The sequence below is a fragment of the Tamandua tetradactyla genome, chromosome 5 (genome assembly GCF_023851605.1).
Source record: "Tamandua tetradactyla isolate mTamTet1 chromosome 5, mTamTet1.pri, whole genome shotgun sequence".
Classification (NCBI taxonomy): Eukaryota; Metazoa; Chordata; class Mammalia; order Pilosa; family Myrmecophagidae; genus Tamandua; species Tamandua tetradactyla.
Window position 1 is genome coordinate 50672084 of NC_135331.1, and position 7958 is coordinate 50680041.

The following is a 7958-nucleotide window of genomic DNA, read 5'->3' on the forward strand; positions in this document are numbered from 1 at the left end:
GTCATTATTCTGGTCTCTTAGTTGCTTGACTTTCTCATGTCCATTGACCTTTTCCTTCAACCCACTTCAGCCATCTACTCCCATGGTCACACCTTGGGTCTTGTTTTCACCAGAAATTACCATGTTCACAATCACAGGCCCCAAACCCCATTCTTCCACCACAACCCTCTGTTCTGGTGCATTTGTGAAAATATCCCCCATAGCAATAATTCCTTGAGTTTATTAAGATGGCCAATACACTGAACCCCCATATTCTATTCATCAGACCACATCTAGTCTTCAGTTCCCATCTTATCTAGCTTAGACTCCATATTTATCATTATACTCACTCCCTGAAAATACATTGAACTTCCTTGCTGCTCTTCCTCCTTTGTACTTGCCTGGCAAAGTACATCAACTTTGGATGACACCCAGCCTCCACCAAACAGCTAAGAGAGTGTAGAAAACGAACAATTCAAACACACTGGCATCACTATACATTCTTCAATTTTATCTGAAATGCAACTTCCATGCTGTCTGGCAGAAAATTTTTCTCTCTCTTTCCTCAGTAACTACATCAGCTTTTCTCCCTCCTTCCCCTAATCTTCTTACTTTCAGCTGATAACCTTCTCTCATGCTTAACTGAGAAAACAAATTATCAGATAGGTATTTCCTGATCACCAAATCCTCCGATATACAAGTATCTCTACTTTCCTGTTACTAACAAAGTATCCACCCCCAATTTAATGATAGTTTCGCATGTGTTTTGGGGTCCAAGGTTCTTATCTTCTTAAACATGGGCCTCCTTCAGTTCTCCTCTTTCTCTTCAGCATGATCTCTTCAGAGGGAGGGAAGAAGGGAGGTTCTTTCAAGGGATTGGCTCACAAGATTGTGGGGGGTTGACAAGTTCAAAATTTTAGGGCAGGCTGGCAGACTGGAAACTCAAGGAGTAGTTGAAGCAGAATTTTTTATCCTCTGGGAAACCTCAGTTTTTGCTTTTAAGTATCTTCAATTGACTAGATGAGGCCCACCCACATTACCTAGGATAATCTCCTTTAGTTAAAGTCAGCTTATTATAGATGTTATCCACATCTAAAAAGTACCTTCATAGCAACAACTAGATTAGTGTTTAATTAAATAACTGGGTACTATAGGCTAGCCAAGTTAGTTTTAGACATATAAAACTAACCATTAGGATCAGCATTCAAACATGCTCTAATAATTCCATACATTTAAAAACAAAAACTTTCTTCACTCTACAAGTCTCTCTCAGCTACGATATTTCTCTTTTCCCCTTTTTAACTAAACTTCTTGAAAGTGAGTTTTATCAGGTTTTTAGTCACACTTAGAATCTTTAATATGTCTAGAATTTATTTTTGTATATAATATCTAGTTTTGTTTTTTTCTATATGGAATAGCAAATTACCCTAAATAATTTTTGACTAATCCATCCTATCTACATTTTCCTGCAAATCCACCTCTGTCATACATCAAGTACCCATAAATTATAGACCATGGATCTATTATGGGAGGTATGTTTCCTTGTAATATTTGTCTATTCTGTGCCAGTTTCATATTATGAAGGCTTTCTAAAGCCTTCAAAAAGTCTAATAGAGCAAGTTTCCTGTCTACCTCACCCTTCTTCTTCTTATTTAAAAAACTGTTTAATAACAGTTATCCTGTTTAGTCTATTTGTCCACAAATTGGTCAACCTATACTCTTTTTATTATTATAGTTATATATGTCTTAATTTTTATTGGGGCAAGTTTCTCCCTCCTATTCTTCAAATTTGCCTCAAAAATTCATCCAGGCCATGGTATAATCTAGGAATGCCTAGAATGTATCATAATAGTGAAATGTACAATGTACAAATTTTAAAAATGTTTTTGATGAGGAAGAACAAAGGAATGTCATTTCTGCAGGGTGCTGAAAACAGATGGTAATTAATATTTTAAAATGTCACCTTATGTGTGAGACTAAAGCAAAAAATGTTTATTTGTTACAAAATTTATATTTTGACTAGAGCATTTCCTAATATAACTTATGTAGATAGTTTGATTGAACGTCATAAGTACTTGGAATCTCAGGTAGGACATGAGATTTTGTTGGTTTGTCCAGAGTGATGCCCCGATGAATCCCAGAGTGATTTGATCAGTGAGTGGAAAAGTATTTGCAAGCCCCCTTTGGGGAATGGTGAGAGTGGGGAGAAATTCAATTTCCCCAAGTCGAATTCTTGATATTCTCACAAACAGTGTGGACAACCAAAGCTATAGGCTGAGCCCCCAGTCTTGGGATTTATTCATATGAAACTTAACCCCACAAAGGATAGGTCAAGTCTACTTAAAATTTAGGCCTAAGAGTCACCCACAAGAGAGCCTCTTTTGTTTCTCAGATGTGGCCTCTCTCTCCAGCCAACACAACAAGCAGTCTCACCACCCTCCCCCTGTCTGCGTGGGACATGACTCCCAGGGGTGTGGACCTTCCTGGCAATGTGGGACAAAGATCCTGGAATGAGCTGAGACTCAGCATCAAGGGACTGAGAAAAACCCTAGAATGAGCTGAGAATTAACATCAAGGGATTGAGAGAACCTTCTCAACCAAAGGGGGAAGAGTGAAATGAGACAGTATCAATGGCTGAGAGATTCCAAACAGAGTGGAGAGGTTATCCTGGAGGTTATTCTTACGTATTTAAGTAGATATCACCTTGTTGTTCAAGATGTAGTGGAGAGGCTGGAGGGAAGTGCCTGAAAATGTAGCGCTGTGTTCCAGTAGCCATGTTTCTTGATGATGATTGAACAATGATACAGCTGTCACAATGTGACTGTGTGATTGTGAAAACCTTGTGTCTGATGCTCCTTTTATCTACTATATCAACAGAAGAGTAGAACATATGGAATAAAAATAAATAATAGGGGGAACAAATGTTAAAATAAATTTAGTTTTAAATGCTAGTGGTAAATGAAACCGAGGGGTAAGGGGTATGGTATGCATAATTTTTTTTCTCTGTTATCATTTTATTTCTTTTTCTGTTGTCTTTTTCTTTCTTTTTCTAAATTGATGCAAATGTTCTAAGAAATAATGAATATGCATATGTGATATATTAAAAATTACTGATTGTATAAGTAGACTGGAATGATATCTTAATGTTTTATTTATTGTTATATTTTTTTAATTAATTAAAAAAAAATTTATCCAGGCCAATGTTTTTCTGTTCTTACTACTATGCTGAAATGCTGCCAGAACTGCCACAATGGCCTTCATGTAGCCAAATCAAACTGATGTTTTTCTGTCATTATTTGACTTCTCAACTACTAATCATTCATTCCTTCTTGAAACACTTAAGTTCCATACCACCGGGTCCTTCTAATTTTCTCCCACCTCTCTGAACAGTCTTTTGCAAACTCTTCTGCTTCTTCTTAACCTGAAATGTTGACCTTTCATAGAACTGACTACTAGGCCTTTTCTTTCTACCCTTTTCTTCTGGAGACACCTTAATCATTCTCCTGCTCTTAAGTACCAATTGTTATGCTGATAATTCCTTATATCTCTAGAACAGACTTCTCCTCTAAGTGCCAGATTTCTATACCCAACTACTAAAAGGACATTTTTATTTCAATCTTTCACAAGCATCTCAAGCTAATCTATCTAGACTTGAACTCTCAATTTACCACTTCCAGGCAGTTTACTTTCAATCTACCACACTGTGTAAATGTTATCTTGATGTATACCCAGTTGGTTAAATCAGAAACATGGTAGTGCATCTTTTTCCTCCCTACAACACACCCCCACCACTTGAATCCATATCAGCAAGTCCTATCATTTCTATGTCTAAAGCACACTTCAAAGCTATGAATTTACCCTATCTTCATTCATCACTACTCAAGCTCTTGTTGAAGTCGTTTCATTTTTTTCACTCGTTTCCCTCAAATGCCATTGCCATATTAGAGCCAGAATGATTCTTAAAAATATAGATAGGTTACTCTCATGCTTCATATAAATATACACACACATATATTTTTACAGCAGTTGTAGGTTTACAGAAAAATCATGCATAGAGTCCCCTATCACATGCAATTTTCCCTATAATTAACATTTTGCATGTATAGTACATTTGTTACAATTGATGAACCATATTATTTTAATTATATTAACTGAAATTCATCATTTAAATTAGGGTTTACTCACTATGTTGTGTAATTCTTTGGGTTTTTATTTAAAAAGTATTGTGTTAATATATATATAACAAAAAATTTCCCACTTTAACCACTTTCAAGTACACAATTCAGTGGTGTTAATTACATTTACAATGTTGTGCTACCATCAACACGAACCATTACCAAACTTTTCTATCATCCCAAACAGAAACTCTGTATCAATTAAGCATTAATTCCTCATTCCCCACCCCCACCCCTGGTAACCTAGAATTTAATTTCTGTTTCTATGAATGTGCATATTCTAATTATTTCTGTGAGTGAGATCATACAATATTTATCCTTTTGTGTCTGATTTATTTCACATCAACATGATGTCTTCAAGATTCATCCATGCCATAGCATGTATCAGAACTTCATTACTTTTCATGGCTGAATATTTCATTGTGCGTGTACCACATTTTGCTTATCCATTCATCCGTTGGTGGACATTTGGGTTACTTTCATCTTTTACCTGTTACAAATAATGCTGTTGTTACCATTGATGTGCAAACATCTGCTCAAGAACTTTCTTTCAATTCTTTGGAGTATATAGAAGGAGGACTGCGACGTTATATGATAATTCTATGCTTGACTCTGAGAAACTACGATCTAATTTCAAAATTTATTATATACATAAAGTAACTAATACTGCCTGGTACTGACGTAGGGATAGACTCATAGATCAGTGGAACGGAGAAGATAATTCAGAAATTAAGAGCCACAAAAATATGCCCACCTGATTTTTAACAAAGGTGCAAAGCAATTCCATGGAAAAGATATAGTCTTTTCAATAATATGGTTCTGGAGCAATCAGACATCTATAGACCAATACACCACCACCACAACAAAACCCTCAAACTAAACTTGCCTTATGCAAAACTCAAAATGGATCATGGACTTAAATGTAAAACGTAAAACTATATAGGGCTAGACAAAGACTTTTAGATTTGACATCGCAAACACAATCCATAAAAGGAAAAATTGATAAGTTAAGACTTCATCAAAATTTCAAAGCTTAGCTATGTGAAAATTTCATCAAAATTTCAAAGCTTAACCCTGTTAAGAGGATAAAAAGGAAAGTTACAGACTGGGAGAAAATATTGCAGATCATATATTTAACAAAGGACTAATACCCAGAATATATAGACACAATATTTAAAATCAAAACAATCCAATTAAAATACAGGCAAAAGATATGAACAGACATTTCACTGAGGAGGATTTATAAAAGCAAATAAGCACATGGAAAGATCATTAACCAATAGGGAAAATCAAATTATAACCACAATGCAATATCAGTACAGACCTATCAGAATGGCTAAAATGAAAGGCAGCAATAAACCAAATGCTACCAAATGTTGCAAGGATACTGGATCACTCATAAATTGCTGGTGGGAATGTAAAATGGTAAAGCTATCCTGGGCATGAGTATGTAGTTTCCTATAAAACTAAACATACACTACCATATGACCCAGCAATTAAATTCCTGGGCATTATTCCAGAGAAATGAAACCCAAACACCTGTATTTATAATAGCCATAACCACCCAGATGTCCTTCATCTGGTTAATGGTTAAACAAACTGTGGTACATCCATACCATAGGATAACACTAAGCAACAAAAAGGAACAACTAGCGATATACACAATAACCTGATGACTCTCCAGAGATAAAGCAGGCTAATGATAAAAGTGAATCCCAAGAGGTTATACATTGTATGAGTCCATTCATATAACATTCTTTTTTTAATCCCTTTAACATATTTATTCCAGTATAATAGATTATGAAGGGGAATTCTATACATATAGACAACATATAAATACAATTTTCTAGAAACCCCACAAAGTTAAACCAACTACAAGTTTCTCAAAATATCACTATTCTCAATAATATTAGTATTAGGATATTTTTCCTAGAATAAACTCTAAAATTTCCATCTTGATTTCACTAAAATTTTTCACTAACAACAGAAAAAAGTTATTTGGGGGCCTTGACATGAAATAAAAAACTTAATTTCTTAAGTCCTTTTTCCATTGAAACTAAAATTTTTCTCAATCACTCTGAACCACTGACAGGTATACACATCACACTTTTCTGATCACTTTAGAACTTTCAGAAGTTTAAAACATACGGAATAATATCAGGTTTTGTCTGCATTCCATATAAGTCTACTCAGCATTTCATTTTTCCTCCCATGAATTATAAATTGTTTAGAAGTTAAACCAGTTATTTTGAAAGTCATTTGGAAGCATTTATATATTTGGCATTTGAAAGATAGTCCTCATGTCACATGAATTTATTATATCAGTTCACTCAGCTTAGAAATTTCTATGACCTATTCTACGACCTTTACTAGTTTTCAAAGTGCTACAATCACCTAGAATGCTGACCGGCACTTACATGAACGGACAAATGAATGCCCACAAAAAAAAATCTTTGAACACAATTAACTATTTCAATGATGTATTCCAGTTTTATACATTTGAAGGTAGTTTGAGTAACCATTAAAGCTCCAGTTCAACCATTTATAGGGTTAACAATGCAAATAGGTATCTTCTACAAAGGGATACATTCTCATATGTCACAAGTTATTTTATTTGATGGCTGGCAATTAGAATTCTAAGACTCATCCAGATTTACAAAACATCAAAATGTGAAAAATCTTAAACTTTAGAACTGATTAAATTTTAGTGATTTTACAGCTATACAATCCAAGAGTAAGGAAAGGAATAAGTTACTTTCAAAAAGTTGATTGTAAAGGCATCAAACTAAGAACCAATAGCCTAAGCACTAACACTGCACAAAAGAATATTAATTATATGACAGGTGTACTTCACCAAATCTTCCATTTTGTATTGGGTCTAAGTTCAGGAAAAACTGCAGTGGTATTTAATCTTGACTGCTTATTAGAATGACCTGAAAAACTTTAAATGCTGGACCCCCTCTTTTGAGTAAGAGAATCAGAATATCTGGGATTGATCCTGGATATATATTTTTAATGCCCTCCCCCACCCCCAACCATGCCCCAGGTGATTTTTAAAGCACAGCAAAACTTTGGAATCAGCACAGCACTACCTAATGCTGCTACCATTATCCAACACAAGTATTATAGTCTTTTTTTTAATTAGCCAACAGTTATGTTACTATTATAGCAGTATAAATATCATTTATGAATAAATCTTTATCTTTCCTTGCTACAGACACTGGCAGGGATGTGGTCTTACCAATACAACTGGACTACTGCCTTAGCATGCGTGTGGGTGTTGTTCCTAGATCTACCCCTTCATGACCCTATCCTAGTTACTTCCACCAGCAGGGTGCCCACAAAACTCTGGTGTTGGATTAGATATCTAGGATCTTTTCTGACACTATAACTTTATAACAAGAATGTTTAACAAATAGAAAACCCCCAAATTAATCCATCTCAGTTCCAATATTTCTGATCGCTGAAAACAGCCAGAGGAACTGTGCTAAATTCTATAAAGAAATTTCCTCATTCAAAGGCACTGTGAATATAGCACAGGATGCTGATGAAATGGCCCATTTTCCAGGATTGATGACATTACATCAACATATATTCAAGGAGAAATGCACTTGGTTTGATGACTATTCATAACTAAATTATCAAATTGAAAACTTAAGCTGTGTGGTCCTTGACAAGTTATTTGCCCAGTCTGTGCCTTTGTTTCCTCTATTGCAAAATGGACATGATAATAGTACCTACTTTCATAGGCAAATTAGATAATGCATTTAAAACATTTTTAGCACAATGCTTTAAAATTTTTTT